The sequence below is a fragment of the Pleurodeles waltl genome, chromosome 11, assembly GCF_031143425.1.
Source record: "Pleurodeles waltl isolate 20211129_DDA chromosome 11, aPleWal1.hap1.20221129, whole genome shotgun sequence".
NCBI classification, from domain to species: Eukaryota; Metazoa; Chordata; class Amphibia; order Caudata; family Salamandridae; genus Pleurodeles; species Pleurodeles waltl.
The window spans coordinates 101,265,026-101,283,365 of record NC_090450.1 but is presented as its reverse complement, the minus strand read 5'-3'; positions in this window follow the sequence as shown (position 1 = coordinate 101,283,365).

Below are 18,340 nucleotides of genomic sequence, written 5' to 3'. Positions count from 1 at the left end.
CCTCCACCTTTCCAGACCAGGAAGACCCATTCAGTATGCAGATGAGTGCTTGTGTGACGGAGTGCCCTTTGTTTGTGATTGCCTGAGTGAAATGCACAAAGAAGCTGTCAACCAGCCCAGATGTTGAATGGAGACAGGCTGTAAGGCACAGATGGATTTTAAGTGCAGAAAAATGCACACTTTTCAAAAGTGGCATCTCTAAAATAGTAATATATAATCTAACCTCACCAATAAGCAGAATTTTCTATTATCATTTTGGCCATAATAAATATGACCTGGTTACCCCTTTCTGATCAGAATCTACCACTCAAACAGTATATGAGGGTAGTCCTAATGCTATCCTATGAAAGCAGCAGGCCTCACAGTAGTGGAAAACAAATGTAGATGTTTTCCACTACCAGGACATATAAAACACACATGAACATATCCTGCCTTTTACCTACATAGTACCCTGCCCTGTGGGTTAACTAGGGCATACCTTAGGGGTGACTTATATGTAGAAAAAGGGAAGTGTAAGGCTTGACAAACACTTTTAAATGCCAAGTAGAAGTGGCAGTGAAACTGCACACACAGGCCTTGCAATGGCAGGCCTGAGACAGGGTTAAGGGGCTACTTATGTAGGTGGCACAACCAGTGCTGCAGGTCCTCTAGTACCATTCAATTTACAGGCCCTGGGCACATGTAGTGCACTTTACTAGGGACTTACAAGTAAGTCAAGTATGCCAATTGGGAATGAACCAATGTTACAATGTTTAAGGGAGAGAGCATATTCACTTTCGCACTAGTTAGCAGTGGTAAAGTGTGCAGAGTCCTAAAACCAGCAAAACTGTGTCTGAAAAGTGGAGGGAGGCAGACAAAAGGTTTGGGGAGGACCAGCCTAAGAATGTCAAGTCTAACATTCTGCCAAAAGTGATCAATTTGTATAAATGATATAAAATAAGCTCCTCCAGTCTGGAGGCTTGAGAATATCTAAAATCATACAAAACAAAGCAAGTTATTAGTGCGACTACAGTTAATAACTGCAAGGAAAGTGGGCCATGCCTTGAAGTTTGAGGGTTTACACAAGGGTGCAGTGGAGGTACACCAACCGTATGGGTGGTGTGCAACATACCACAGGAAACAGCACAACAGCAACTAGGGCTCACATCAGACCCGAAGATCTTTGGCTCTTGCTAACTAGTAAGCTAAATCACTGTTAAAATACTGCACAGCAGGTCAAGAAAGGGGGCAACAATATATGTGCAGTAAAAGGTTGTGTAGTTATGGGTCTTTTCACCAGGCACAGTGAGACCCTTCTCAACTGCAAATGTAGTAGTCAGTCTTTCCGAAATTGAAACGCCAACTCCGGTCATGGGGTTAAGTGCTTCTGCAGATGCTCATAAGCAGATGTTGTCATTAAGGTTGTTTTATCAACATAATGTCTCCATATTTTGGAGTGCTGGGAGGACAAATAGGACTAACTTCAGCAGTGTCTTGCTATTGGCCTTCCATGCAAGTCAACAGAACAGTAAAAGACAGCAACAGCAGTGCTGCAGACTCAGTCCTAATCAGGAGAAAGTTGGCCACATGCTTACTCCACACTCTGAAAGGTACCTTTGGCTGCAGGGTCCATGCAGGTCCTGATTAAAAACAAGCATTGGCAAAGCCATTAGGTCTCACCTATGGGAGCTATTGGTTTGGCAATGTTTTGTAGCCATGCTGTACAGCAGCAAGGTTCTTTTGCAGTGTGGCTGAAGCTAATTTAAAAATGGGCTATGATGCAGACAAGGCTAAAGCACTTTTTTTGTAAAGTGCTTTAACGATGGATTCATGATAGTCCTTTTTGTTATAATTTTCAACCATGCTGCTATACAACATGGTTACAAATCATTCCCAAAGTCGGCAATACCGATGCAGTACAGAACAAACGAAAGGCAATGGCAGAAGTAATAGTCTCAAAGGCGAAACCTATTGGCTTTGTCAATGCTTGTTGGGTCTTGGCACAGCAACTCTGTGATTTGGAGCAAATCAGTTAATCTCAAATGTGAAAAAGAAATAAATATCACATTTGGCAAAAAATGCTATTGTATAAAGAAATGAACCACACTCATGTCCAAGTCTTAGTGAAAATACATTTGGAAGCAGATAACATCTGTTGGCAAAATAAAAGCATAATCCATACATAAAAGAGAGTGCTAAGGTAGTCCAAAGAAATTTCCTTGAGTGTTCAATAAATCCAGTACTACTAGAATGTTTCGTATAAGTCTTATCGCATATAAATACAGTATGTCTTAAAAATCCAATGAAGCTGGAGTCATGATATTATGTTTCAATCCAAAATTGTTTCGCATTCTTTTAATGATCATTCAGCATTACCCCAGCCAATGTTTTTCGTCCCCTGGATGGGACTTCATCAGGGCGAAAAACAAAAAATAAAACATACATACATAGAAAGAGCAATAATTTATAAAACAACAAAGTGCACACAGTTCACCATAACCACCTATATCAAGATACAACAAAACATATCAAGACCCCCTACATTCAACTTTAGCAACAGAAAAAACTAAACAACATAGTACATCATACATTTTCTTACCTAATATATTGAATCTCCTAAATAAATATCCTTACCCATCTTCTTCACAAGTAGCCCATTATTATTTACATCAGGCAATATGTATTTGGCCATTCATATAGCCTGTACTTGGCAATATGTATCCTACACATATTTTAAACAAGTATATAATAAACAGGTACATCCACATGTGCAAATATAGATATACATATTTAGTCTATCCCACTAAACCATTAACACCTCCAAAACATGTTTTACTTTTAAAATGAATATTTGCAACTAATCATGCTAGGAATCTTACAATGTCATTCTATTGACCTCAATAAAACACAAGCAGTCTCCCACTCACTTTTTTTTCATTTTTTATTGTTTCTCTGATTATCCATTTTCTATAGTACATGTCAAACAATGCTCATGTTTCCTTTTCCACAGTGGGGTCCGAGAGAACAGACAGATAACATGGCATACTTTCAGATCATAACCTTTATCCATCATTCAGAAGAACCCTAATATCCTAAGGGAAGGGACGTCAAGAAGCCCAACAGTAAATAACATCAATTTCCCAGCTAGGTAGTGAACAAATAGGTAAAAGGGCATAATTTCAGAACCTGATATTTCATAATGTGGCAAATATATCCCCCAATCAGATGAAAATCTGGGAATTCCCTTTTTGATGACGGCCAGTTCATGTGTAGAAGTTCATGTGTAGAATTGATTCCTCCTTTTGTGATAGGATAGTATATTGTCAAATCAGGACACGCGACCAACGGTTTTCTCTCTGGTCTGCTAGCCAGATGTTGGTGATTGAATTCAAGACCATGTTCGATGTGTAGTTCTAGGCTAATGGCAGTCGATTGGAGGTTATGTTCAGCCAATGACAATGCCACTCTCTACAGTAGTGCGTAGTATTGATATCTCCTTCTGTGATTAGATAGGATATTGTCCAATCAGGACACAAGACCTGTGGTTTCCTCTCTGGTCTGCTTGCCAGAAAGAAGATACTCAAAATACAATGTGAGGCTGTATGTGGCATCACGTTACTGGTATGAAAAAGAGCTCCATCAACTTCCCACATTACGTCGGGGATAAATGTTGATGCAACTGATTTCAAACCATAGTTTATCCTTGTGCAAATCCCTCCTGGTGGAGTGGAAAACTTTTGGTTCCATTCAACCCTGTAAATGTCAGAATCAGAAGGTAAATCCTTTTGATGTGTCTGGTGCTATTTTGTTCGTAAAGCCCTTGCTTTTATGCTGCTGTTAAGCTACTACTCCTGGTATGTGAAACGTAATGCCATGAAGCTCTGTGTATGTGTGTTTAGAACAAAACATAACATAAAATAAAAAAAATCATATAACATTAATAATGCTTGTGCAGTGAAGCTGACAATAACTCAATCAACAAAAGACAAGCAGGACGGTAGACTCTATTCTGGGCACTTGGATGCTCAGCATCCAGCAACTGCTTCTTCAGTGCAGTGGAAGTCCATTTATGTTTGAGTTCTTTGCAACGTGCATTTGTACAATCATAGACCCGTTCTGCTCATGTATTCGCTATTGCTCATGCTCCAATTGTTAATGTATGTTGCACAGAAGAGTAGTAACATTATTCAGCACATCTGTTCTTGCTAAGAGCGTGCCACAGTGCACTTGTACATGGCTGGACTGGCCATACGTGGCATCAGGCATTTCTCCAAGAGGCTGGAAGGGTTGGGAGTCACTTTTGTTACTAGGGGGGCAGTTTTGTAGCAATGCAGCAGTTTTAAAATCACTGCTGAGTTCATCATTTACAATATGTAATGAAAAATGTGTTGTAGAATGCACAGTTTTTACAATTTTTCCCTAATTCCTTTTTGGGGGAGAACCCCTCCCCAAGGCTCATTTTAGTGGTCAGGCCTGCTTACTATGCAGCCTGTGGGGGCTGAGCTGGCAAAATTACTTATCTACTACTACTTATCTATCTATCTATCTATCTATCTATCTATCTATCTATCTATCTATCTATCTATCTATCTATCGTCTTATGTTTTTTTCCCCCTGTCTCTGCCTGTTGATTGATCATTTTGTACGTCTGTAGCTATGCAACATTCATGCATTACATGCATATCTTTTAGATGAGGCTTCTGTTGGAGTTTAGAAAACATTTTTTTACGTCGCCCGTTTGCAGAATCGGTTCCACTCTTTGTTAACTCGATTCCCTACGAGTACATTGGTTTATTCAACATATTAAAATTTTCTTTAAGCGTAAGATGAAGACTCCTGTTCTTTCCAATGTGACCCTGCATGAATAAAAGTCAATTTCAATACAATTACGGGCACAATTACCTACAGTCATAAAAGTCTTTCATCCATACAGATAGGGACGTAAATCTACATTGGGCCATGCTTGCAAATGAACTTGGTGGTCTCATCTTATTCCTTAATTAATTTATAGCAGTAAAATTCAGTGTTTTTATCTTTGTCTGATGTAGAAGCTGCCTAGGGAAAGTAGCAGGTGAAGAAAAATGTTCAGCAAAACTCTGCAGCCTTCCCACCTCAAATGAAGCATTCACTCTTTATTGTTCATTCCCATGTGCAGATGCACTGATATGCGACATATCCGTACAAATGAACCTTGCACGCCTCAACCGAAGCCTCCTGGACTAAATGTAAGATTCTCCCATTGCAGCTTTAATGATCCCTTTCAGTTGACTTTTGTTAAAACACATTCATATTCAATGTGGGAGCATAACGCACCTCCATACAGTATATCAAAATTTCCTTTTTCAAGACACTCCATTCATTCTGCTGCTTTGATTACAACGCTGGCCATTGTTCAGTTTTTCTACTGTTCCTTTTCTTCTCTACTCACACGCCTTTAAGACCGGACTCTAAAGGCTTGCAAAGAAGAGTTAGAAGGAAGAAGAGAAGGGAACAAGTGTTGAAATTCATTTTATCTGGCAGGATTCCAATTATCAGATAGCAGCACAGATACCATCAATTTTCTGTTAGTAGGAAGATAAGCCATTGGAATAGGAAACATTGGATATAAATCTGCACTCTGGATAAGCCGGATCTCCTAAATTACATTTTCTTCAAAGTGTGTTGGTCTTGTGATAGATAATTTAAAACAACGCCTTTAAAAACATTGGAAACGGGAAGTTGGCACTGATATATCTCACAAAAGGATATCAGGCCATCTATTATTGAACTCTATGCAACACCTTTCCAGAATCGCAGGATTGGTGGAACCAGAAAGCAATGTTTCAGTAAATTGCAAAAAGCCCGTGAATGCAGAAACAGGCGTTTATCACATTAAGGAAGAAAAATAGAAAAGGAAACGAATTAATAGTACACATTCTTCTGAAACATGCAACTGAAGACAGAACCGATTGTTCTGTAAAGGGACATTACCTTTTTTCTCAGTAGGATTTTCAATCTGAGAATCAGTTTTGATGACCATTTCAGCATGACACCCTTACTTTATTAAGAACAGCTACATATTTTTCCATTTTTAGCACGATGAACAAAAATAACAGAGTTGGTACTTTGCTATCGATTTCCTTCTCATTCGCCTTGTTTCACTGTAAGTTATTGTTAGGGAGTTTATTGGACTCTGTTTTAAATATAGAAACGAATGTCTTCCAAGAAACACTGGAGAAAGATAGCCCAGGGCAGGTTTAATTTCTCAAAATGAAGGCTCTTTATTATATAACAGGCACATACCTGACAAGGGAACAATGGTTCCAGTTTATGCACTGTAGAAAGGCTCACTTCCATGCAAGTTGCACTGCTTGAAAACGAGAATGCTATTTCAGTTTGAAATAAATTCAATATCTATTTAAAGCTGGTGTCAGTTATGGTCATATTTTAAGACAAATGATGGCAATGCATTTTCAGACAGTAAGGGGCTGATTTAGAAGCCCCTAGGGCCTCTTGGTGCCACATTTGCATCCTTTTGTTTTAGGCTAATGTGGCCCAATAAGGGCAAAATCGCAGTGCCAAATTTACAAAGTGCATGCATGCCTTCCACCGCTTTCTAACCCTTTGTGGTACATTATGCCTGAGCCCAGCATAATGTATGCAAAAGGGGTGTTCCCCCACTAGGGGGGCCAAAAAAATGGGGCAAAGAAATCTAAAAGGTTTCTTTGCGTCATTTATTTTGGCACTTTTAGGGGCATATTTATACTCTGTTTGCGCCGGATTTGCGTCGTTTTTTTTACGCAAATCCGATGCAAAACTAACTCCATATTTATACTTTGGCATTAGACCCGTCTAGCACCAAAGATCTTGGAGTTTGCGTCATTTTTTAGCGTGGACACCTTCCTTGTGTTAATGATATGCAAGGTAGGCGTTACCTTCTAAAAAATGACTCTGAGGCATGTGCGCCGTATTTATACTCCCGGGCAAAAATGACGCCCTGGAGTGGGCGGGTCAAAAAAAATGACGTCCAGCCGCTTTTGCGCCATTTCTTAACGCCTGGTCAGGGCAGGCGTTAAGGGACCTGTGGGCTCGGAAGGAGCCCAGAGGTGCCCTCCCATGCCCCCAGGGACACCCCCTGCCACCCTTGCCCACCCCAGGAGGACGCCCAAGGATGGAGGGACCCATCCCAGGGAACTTAAGGTAAGTTCAGGTAAGTATTTTTTATTTATTTTTTGTGGCATAGGGGGGCCTGATTTGTGCCCCCCTACATGCCACTATGCCCAATGACCATACACAGGGGACAGAAGTCCCCTGGGCATGGCCATTGGGCAAGGGGGCATGACTCCTGTCTTTGCTAAGACAGGAGTCATGTCAATGGAGGTTGGAGTAAAAAAAAATGGCGCAAATCGGGTTGAGGCAGATTTTTTGCCTCAGACCGACTTGCCCCATTCTTTGACGCCCAAGCTCCATTTTCCCCTATGCCGGCGCTGCCTGGTGTGGGTCATCTTTTTTGACGCACACCAGTCAGCTCCGCCGGCTAACGTCATTCCATAAATAAGGCCCCGCATGGCGCTTTGGGATGGCGTTAGCCGGCGTTAAATTTTTTGACGCACAACTGCGTTGGCGCAGTTGTGCACCAAAAAGTATAAATACGTCCCTTAATGTCTTCTCAGAGCAGGTGTTAAAAGGAGGCACACCATTGTTTTCAACGTGCTTCAATGGGCTTTATAGGATTGGCGTCAACATTTTTTACACTTATCCAGCAAACCTCCAAACTAGTGTAAAAAAAAAATATGCTCGTTCCCCTAACTACCACCATGATGAGCCGTATCTTAGATTCAGTGCACAAATTGTGGCGTTTGGGGGGGCGCTAAGAGCCACAAGAAAAGTGGTGCTGCACTGAGTGCAGCTCCACTTTTCTTAAATCAGGGCCTTAGTTTAGGCAGATCATTGTAGGTATATTAATTGAATTCAGCAACATAAGCCACGTTATAGAAATGTTGTGACTTTACAAGTTAGGTTTACAACTAGGCCATTACAGGGAGAACACAGATTGCATGTATTTGACCTTTAGATTTGAATCAAATTAAATCTGGGGTAAATCGGGAGGTCAAATAGTATATTGCATTGGTTTATGCACCTCAATACAAGGGAAACAACAGTAAGTGAATATTTTCCCCCATTTCATGGTTTACAACTTGGAATCAGGAGCAAATTGTGTAAGCACGAATTAGCACATACTGAGCACATGGTAACAGAAACACAATGGGACCATATTTAGAGCCAATTGTGCACCATAGTTGAATTGAAATGCATAAATCCAAATCTTATATTCACAGAAGAAATTTACCTGCACAGAAAATTATACCATAATGGGTCAATTTTTATTTGTGAGTTCCTTTAATAAGGGCAGGTGGTGAGTATACCAGGGCAGGAAAGCCTTGGAAAATAGGTGTGTAACCTCAAACGTGGAATCCTGGATGTTCACAAATGATAAGAGCAAACCTTTTATGTTTATCCTTATGAAAATGCTTTTGCATATGGCACAGAGTTGAAAAAAGAATTGCAGGGCTAATAGGGGAAGAAGACAACTGCTTCAAAGACATACTCTGTAAATTCCACAGATTTACTCCCAGGTATAGGTTTACAAGAGTTTTCAATCAGGCCTGATAAGAATTGTCAAGAATCACAATTTTTTTTTCAAGTGAAGGATTCACCCTGGGATGAGATGTCTCATGATTCCACTGACAAACCTAGCAAACTAGCCACAGTAATATGTGTGGTTAACAAGTATATAAGGGAGAGTAAGGGCTCACTAATTCATAGAATTTACATTTATTAGAAGGCATGCAGAGGATTACATTAAGAAACTTATTATAATGATGTTGATTGCAAATTCTAAATACCTCTAACAAGAAGATGATAATCTGTAGCAGTAAATGACCATTGATAGATATTGTGTCTCTAGTTGGCGAAGGTATGCACCCTGTCCAAGCAGGGACCACAATCCTAGTCAGGGTAAGTCATAACACAACCTACATTTTACTGTGCTCATCCTCCGGTAGCTTGGCACAAAGCAGGCAGGCTTAACTTAGAAGCAATGTATGAAGTATTTGTGCAATAACTCATACAGTACCATAATGAAAACCCCACAAAAAGTACCCCACACCAGTTTTGGAAAATAGGTAATATTTATCTGAATAAAAGAAGACCAAAGTGTCAAAAATATCCACAAGAATCATTGGTTGTATCCTTTTAACACACAGTACCTGGGATCCTTAAAAAATAACGATGCAGAAGGCCACAGAGGAGAAGATGCATAGGAAAGTAAATCGTTGCAGTGGTTTATCCAGCATGACAAAGGTTCTATTGTTTCTATCCATGTGGCAAGGTGAAGTTTTGATTTCCGGAAGCACAGCCTTGATTCCTCACTGCAGTGCACGGAAATTTTGACACTCAGGGAAGATGTGTGGAAAATCCAGGATGCGCTGGTAGGATAGAGCAGATGATGTATCAGGATGGTATGTGATGTGGCGATTTTTCAGCCTTGAGGAAGGTGCTGCGTTGACTTTTACTGGCATTATGCCAATTTTCTGATGCACTGGATTTTCTCTCTGTGGTGAAGTTACAAAGCAGGCCAGATTAGTCCTTTGGGCAGCAGAGCGGTCCCTCTGACAGAGTCAAGTTGTAGGTCCAGAAGTGTCTGATGTTGTGGGGGGTCACAGACCCAGTATAAATATCCAAATGTGCCTTCAAAGTGGAGGAAACTTCAAAGAGTGGGTTTGAAATGCACAAGTTCCCCTTTAAACCCAGCCCTGTCTGCCAGGAGATCTGTGGAGGTGATCAGTACTTTGTGTGAGGTCAAGCCGATAGCCTTTGAAGTGTAAGTGAGAGCCCTTCCACTCTTCCTGTCCAGCAAAACCCATCAGTATGCAGATGCAGGTGAGTGTCCTGTCCTTATGAGTGTTTAGGCGGAATGCACAGGGGGAGCTGTCAACTAGCACAGTCCAAACATGTATTGGGGAAAGGCTTTGAGGCACAGCGAGCAGTAAGTGCAGAGAAATGCCTACTTTCTAAAAGTGACATTTCTAAAATAGTAATGTTAAATCCAACTGCATCAGTAAGCAGGATTTCCCACTACCATTCCAAAAATACCAAACATGGCAATGCCACTCCTCTTAGATCAGAAATTACCACTGAAAGTATATATGGGGATTTTCAATGTTGGCCAATGAGAGGAGCAGGCTTCACAGTAGTGAAAAATGACTTTGGGAGTTTTTCACTACCAGGACATGTAAAACTTACAAGTACAAGTCCTGCCTTTTACTTATATAGCACCCTGCCCTTTGGGTTACCTAGGGCCGACCTTAGGCGTGACCTATTAGTAATAAAAGGTGAATTGAAGGCTTGGGAAGTAGTTTCAAATGCCAAGTCGAAGTGGCAGTGAACTGCACACACAGACCTTGCAATGGCAGACCTGAGACATTTTTAAGGGGCTAATATGTGGGTGGCTCAATCAGTGCTGCAGGCCCACTAATAGCATTGAATTGAGTCCTAAAACCAGCAGGAACAAGATCCAAAAATGGAGGGAAGCAGGCAAAAAGTTTGGGAAAGACCACCCTAAGGCTGTCAGATCTAAGAATCAATAAAACCATTCCAGGTGGAAGTCCTGTCTAGAGGAAGTGGGGGAAATGGGGAAAGACGAAAATGCCCTGATAACACTGCTGGATAAGTGGAATATGAGGAAAGAACAAAAGGGGGAAAAGATGCTACATAATGCCTAGGAGATATACGTATAAAAGAGTGTTTATGTCCAGGAAAACTTTCCAGTACAACTAACTATATGTATTGACCAAGATTTTAATCTGCAAGTTAGTATTGATGCTGGTGTCACTCCACTAATGTTTTATGAGAGCCATTTTTTTTACACTGTGTTATACCTTGTTGTGTTTATTTTGCAAAAATAAAAAACATATGAGGGCCTAAAGCTTTCTGAGAAGTCTGCAGCTGAGCCACCAATCGTCTGCCAACATTGCCCACTACAATTAGCTAATAGTTCAGTCTGCGAAAAGATCTCCAATATTTGGGTGCCATATGCCCCTGAATCCTTCATCTGTGTATGATCTGCTATGCTGGTCACATTACTAGCTGCTACAGGATTCCTCTGAGGTCTGGGGGTGTAATGGTGCACAGTTAAGGCAAGCCAGTTATTTTGGACAAGGAAACGTCCCACACAGCTGACTTTAATCAATTTACTCTAACGCACATTCCCAGTGCAGAGCCTGCTGGAGTGCCTGCCTGCTGCGCAGTGTGCCATGCTGTCCAGATCTGAGATCACAGGGGCACCACTCCATTATTGGGCAGTGCATTAACCAGGCACAGGCAGTACTGTACCTGCTGGCAGTATACTGTGTATGTGCTGGTGACACTGAGCACATCCTCCTAGCGCACCAGGCCATCACTCAGACCATTCCAACAAGCAGAGGATTTGGCAGCAATGCAAAGTCGAGCACAGAGACGGGATGTCTAAAATGTCAGAAGACCCAACTCATCGCAAGACTCTGTGGACCAGGTATTGGTGAAAATATGATTATGTTGTGTGGCAAAATATCACCTATCTACGAAAGGGACCCCCTGATACTTATACCATTCCTGGGACGGACAGGGAAACATTTTAGATTTTTTAGAAAAACCCAGCAACTTTATTAATGTCAATATTCAAAAACAATTTTATTTTTATTTTTACATGTTCAAGCATTATCATTTTTATTTTGCATTTGTTCATCCATCAACAAAACCATCAGTTTGAAAAATCATTAAAACAACAATGTACTTGCTTATTATTTCATGTTAACCACTTGCACAACCCTAACTATCTACTCATTCCTCACACATCCCTCAATGATTAAAATGATATCTATAATTACTCACCAATTATAGTGAACACTTGGCACAATTCTCAATATACACAATGCATTTCAATTTGTTTTAGAAGAGAGAGTTCACACATCTAATGTCCCATACCTTGTGTTACATTGTACATCAACAAGAATTGTTTTTATCTCAGACATTTGTGTGTAAACACACTTTAATTATAAACAAACTTCTCCCTTTACTGTCTTTTGATATAATATTCTTAATATCACTTTAACCTTTCTTTACATTACACTCTTGTTTTTTGCTATTGCTTTGTGCATTACTCTCTTCTTTACTTTCTTCTTCTCCTTTAATAGTATTCTCTATATTATTCTCTCTTCCTCTCCTTTGATGTTATTCTTTCGAATACTTTTTTAATTTGCCTTTTTTTTAACAAGAGTAAGTGCCCCAGAAACTCCAAATTCCAGCTTCTGTCCAGCAGGCTCCTCCCAGTGCTTTGTCCATCTCTTGGTCAATTTTTACTTCGATTTTGAGCAGAAAGGATCACTATTTTTGCCCCTAGATGTATCATTGGATTTAAAGACTTTGTTGTATTTGAGATTTTACAAATAATTTCAAAAACACTTGTATAAGCGTGTTGTACAACTTGTGTGTTTGATAGAGGGCATGCACCAGGATTTAACTGTACTTTTATTCAATTTTTAAAATATCTTGTGGTGGGTGGCCTGCAGTTTCAGTAGGGGCCTAGTTATTGTTTTACTTGTAGTTTTTCTTCATTAAAGGAAAATGTTTCACTGTTCAGTAACTTTTCTCCATGTTTTGTAAATTTGCAGTATTCATTTAATTCACTATGTCATGCGGCCTAGTCTGCTAATGGAATAGGCCTTCCAGCTGTAGGCCGAGGCCTGTACTAGTCATGGGTGCATGATGAAACAAATGTTTTTGGTATCTGTTGAACTGAAACATCTTTTTGACCATGTCTGACAATGGATTAAATAATTACTAAATGTTGTTTGGCGGTATTTCAAGTTTTTTTCTCCAAACAGTGTATGGTGGGGTAATATATTTGATGCATTTGTATGATGTATGTTATTGTAGTAAAATGTACTTTTTTGCCCATTTGATTATCGTTTTTGGAATTGCTGACTTAATGCTGTTTTTTCCTCCTGTACCAATGCCTCCTTTGTCTGGCCAATGTGTGAGAGTGTTTGCCATAGGCCACCATTTGTCTTTGTTCCCAATCCCATGTAGCCAGTGGCCATTTTGTGTAGGCAGCCAGTGTGCTTTTAGGCCTGCAAATGTTCTTTGTTGTGGCCATGGCTCCTTGCTGGTTGTTGCTGTTCGACTATGTGGCTGGTGGCCATTTTGTATAGGCAGCCAGTGTGCTTTCAGTCCTGCATGTGTTCTTTGTTGTGGCCTTGCCTCCTTGCTGGTTGTTGCTGTTTGACATGTGGCTGGCGGCTATTTTGAGTAGGTAGTCAGTGTGCTTTTAGACCTGCAAATGTTCTTTGTTGTGGTCATGCCTCCTGGCTGGTTGTTGCTGTTTGACCATGTAGCTTGCAGTAGGCATTTTTTAGGCCTTGCATGTGTTCTCTGTTGGTTCAACAGCTGGTTGTTGCTGTTTGACCATGTGACTGGCAGCCATTTGGTGTAGGCAGCCAGCAGGCCTGCATGTGTTCTTCTTTGTTGTGGTAGCCCTGCCTCCTTGCTAGATGTTGCTGCATGACTATGTGTCTGGCGGCCATTTTGTGTAGGCAGCCAGTGGGCCTGGATGTGGTCTTCCTTGTTGTGGTGGCCATGCCTCCCTGCAAGTTATTGTTTGACCATGTGGCTGCGGCCATTTTGTGTGTTTATGCTTGAGGGTAATAGGTCAATGCTCATTACTAAATGTACTGTATTGACAGTGTTTTGTAGTATATCATATACTTTTTTTGCATTTTTCACCTCACCATTCCCAAATCTCAGTGGTTTTTCATGGTAGTTCCCTTCTCCTAGTACATAAGCAACTGTATTTTTTAAATTTGAATTATTTTGTTTTTATTTATTCCTTTCGCAAACGTTATGTATTTAATGTAATAATAATAATATAATTTTTTATTTTAGATTTTAAAAAATGACAATTTTTTAATTTAATTTTTGCCATCAGCCCCATGTCTGCCTTAGGCGCACAGCTGCACTCCATTATTTCAAGGATTATTCCATTTGTCACCAGCAGCTCCCTGAGTGCCACATGATAACTTGATGCACATAAAGCTAACAGTTACATTCGGTATGTTGTTGCTCTTTCTTATAATTCCTGAGTGTACATGATGATGAAAGTTATTGTTAGTGTGATTTTACGAATGGATATGCTGTATTGTTATTAATTTATAATTTAAATAACCACTAAATTATATTGTTTCTACTATTAATTTAACTGCAACAGTGCCACGTCTCCCCAGATTTTTTTTTGCATGTTTGTTTTTAGGTGTAAAAAGAGAAAGCGACATAACCCACAGTACTGCCAGAGAGAAGGCGTGTGCACGATGTAATGCATGACCACACTCACGACACGGACATCTCTTCAGCTTGTGAAGCTAAGTGCTACTGCCAATGGCCCCAAAGAAAGGTTTTACCAAGAAAGTGGCAAGTGATAAGAAGGAGCTTCCCACCATTGGCATATTGCCCCAGACCTTTTTTCGGACAAAAATGTGTGACTGCAACACCAGCCTCTGGGGAGCAAGCTGGGAGCAGCACTCCCGCATCAGCGGCCCCCGCCAAACCAGGCCCAGTCCATCTCTGGCACATAGTCATCCTTTCTAATCACGTCAATGCCGACAAGCATTTGCGTTGAATTAGACTTATTTCTTTCTCAAAGTAGTACCCAATCATTGCCGGAAACTCAGCTGAGTGGACAACAACAGCCGCAGCCAGAATTAGTAGTTCTTCCTAAAGGAGGAGCACCTCAGGAGGAAATTAAGCTTCATGCTGAGGAAGTCGAATAAGTCCCCCTTTCACAAGATCCACTGTCTTCCAGATCTCTGCCATCTTCTTTTTCAAGCTCCTCTTCTGATGATCAAGACTCCACTTGGATGCCACCTCAGTCTGAGACATGTGAGGAGAGGCAAGGAGGGAAAAGGAAGGTTCCTTAGAGTTATGAATGAAGAAGAGGAGGATGACGAATCTGACGATGAGCCAGTCATCATGGATGTTAGCCCAGCTCCTGTGGATTCCAACGTTACCCCATCTTGTCAACCTGCTCTGAGGGATGTGGCACAGAAAGACCACCACTGCCAGCTTCCATATTAACAACAAGGCCCCCTCTGGGACCTACATCCACTGCCACATCAGTAGAAATAGGCATAGCAAAGAGGCAAATGAGAGACAAAGGACATCAAAACATCCACCTGCCACCAATTCTGCCCACATTCGCAGTGGCACTAGTGTTAGAAAGTTGACTTCCCCAGTTTGGGAATTCTTCACCGTTAGTGAAAAGGAGTCAAGCATTGCCATATGCTCCATTTCCTGACCGAGTGTTAGTCGGGATAAGCTTGGTGCAAGCTATGGTACTGGATGCAAAACTTCCCATTTGAAAAAACACCACCCAATCAGCTGGGAGGTGCACTTTACCGCCAAAAAAACCTACAAGTGGTGTTGTGAAGATGGTGAGACCATGGAATCTGATCACGGTGGAAGGTGAAGAAGGGGGGGACATTTTCACTACACAAATCAGCCCTGTCACCAGTGCAGTAGTGTCATCGCCCACATCAGCAACATCACAATGGCATTAGAAGTCTCAAAGTCAGGTCGAGAAACCAAGGCAATAACATACGTTGGCTGCCCTACTAAGACACACATTGATCCTACCGATGCCTTCTGCTCTCAAGAAGTCACCTGCATCATTGGCACCAGTAAAGAAAAAAATCCAGAAGTGAGAGAACTTGCTACTGCTAACTCATTAATACTAATAACTGTTACAATCTTAGTGACAGGACACAGGAGGAGTCTCTGCATTACTTCTTAAATAATCAGCCCAAGCAGTTACCAACAACAACTATGATTAGGTAGGCTACCTCTCTAGATGACAAAATATTTGTAACAAAAAGTTAATGTTCCAGTGTGTGAGCAGCATATTTGGGAAAAAATATTAGCATAGAACATAACTAATAATTAATTATCACTCATAAGCCCCACAACTTCCACGTCTAGCAGGTCCAGCAGGTCCATCATCGATCCATGATGTTATCCCACCAGTCTATAAGCCGTTGCTGGATGTGCTGGCCTCCAGAGCTGAGGCGCACAGCCCGGCGTACCTTCTGCCAGTGCTGACAGCAATCCCTGAGGCTGCACCCACTCCCGGGCCTCCCGGGCCTGCCATCTGCTGCCAAGGTGGAGGGGAGGTGGCACTACACATAAAAAACTAATGCTTCCACCTCCAGAAAAAATGGTGCTAGGACCGCAGACCGCAAGGAAGGCTGCTGCTAGTGGTGGTTTGAGGGGCCCTGGCACTGCCACTCTCCTGCTCTGCCACGAATCTGGGCACTTGGGTGGGAGGCAGAAAAAAGGAAACAAATATGAAAGTAAAGCACAAAACTTAAAAAGTACAAAAGTCAAAGGAAGACACACAAAAACTGAAAAAACATAAAATATGAGAACACCAAGAGAAAAGGTAAGGTAATAAATAAAATGTAGGGGAAAATATGTTTTAAAACTGTAGAGTTGAAAAGATTGAAAAGTAGGACCCAGCATCATAACAAAGCATACATCAAGATGGCCATGCTCATGCAAACCACGTGGTGCACTTCACGCGAGAGTTCCAGAGCGAGAACGCACTTCGCATTGTAAATGACATTAAATGTCACGCAAATTGGCACAGCAAGAATCTCTACCCGCTCGCGTAACTCTGACTGGCAAAGCAGAGTTTTTTGCCACTTTGCATAGCTCTGCGTAGTGCGACTATGCAAACTCCGCACCAGCCTATGCTCAGGTCCTTTGGAATTACTGATGAGGAATATGCTAAACTAGGCAATGAAACAAGATTTGATAATCAATCGAATGTAAATGTATTGCTTAGTGAAGAAATAAACAAATTAATGTCTCTGAAGAGAAAAATCAAACCAATAGAATTCCTTGGTGAGTTCATGTTAGTATACTTGCGGGCAGGGGTTATCCAACAGGGATTTCAGGTGAGAATTGTTCCTGGACTATTTGTCTAAGTAAAAACATTTTTAGAACATTAGTCATTACTGCAAATCAATGTTCCCGTGACCTGATGATGCTCATTGCAGAAACAACCAAGGAACTAGTTCAAGTGTTAATGGTAGAAATGTCAGGTGTAGAGGCAAAAATCGAACAGTCTAATGCTTTAGAAGAAGCCAAAGCAAACTAGATGTAGAAAGAGAAATTACTTATTTTGCAAATAATTTGATTAAACGAAAAGCAGACAAATTGTAACAGGATAGCAGTTATTTCAGTAAAGAGAAAGTATACCCAAATCTGTCTGAACATTATTACCACCAAGGGGCTACCATGAAGATGGTGGTTCTGGAGATATATGTAACAGGAAAAACTCATAACATTTTCAGACACTTCAGATTCAGAAAATTAGGGTAGTTCACATCAGTGTGATGAGACAGGAAGGAGGCTGCCACCAGAACAGAGTTCATGACGCGGGCCTTTTTTAGGGAGAGGAAGGGCCCGAAGGGTCCCCCGCAGAGGCAGGTTTCAATCCAAGCAGAAAGGAGGAAACTATCCCAATGACAATTATCTGTATCTTGAAACCAGACAGGGCCAATACTGGAGACAATAACACAAATTGTCATATTTAATCTCTCAGATACTACTTTGATCAAGCTTCAAAATCTCTGCTGACTGAAGGGTTGTCGTATGTTCCACTCTGTGATATCAATAGGTTTGGACTCTTTCAAGAGATAATTTATTGTTTTAAAAAAAATGTTTAAAAAAATACTTTGCTGATATGGAATCATATGGAAACATTCAGACTAACCTTTCAGGGGTAGCATTACAATCTACATTTATCCATACCTTGGGAACAAGTAGGTCCTGAAGTATCTATCTTTGAGATTACCGTTTTAAAATGCTTCAAGCAGGCCACAAGATATCCCCCCTCCAAATTTAGACAAAGAGGAGCAACAAGCTTTGAAAGTCCTGACCATTAACAAGCTCCAAAATGTAAAAAACTGTAATAAAAGAGTAGGAATTTTGGTGATGAACACAAATAACTATGTAAGTAAGATGCGTAGTATCCTAAATACTGAGGAACATTACATTAAAATCCAGGCAGACGCTACTAATAGTGTCACTGAGAAGATCCTGCACCTTACCGTCCAAGCATTAAATAAGGGATAGGTAAACGAAAAGGAATTTGAGTTCTTAAATGTCTCAAACCCTAAAATGCCCTCAATAAATGGGGTACCTAAGATTCATACAAACTCAGAAAACCCTCCTTTCAGGTCCATTGTGACTACCATTGGGTTTTGGACAGAACCAATATGAAAATACATAG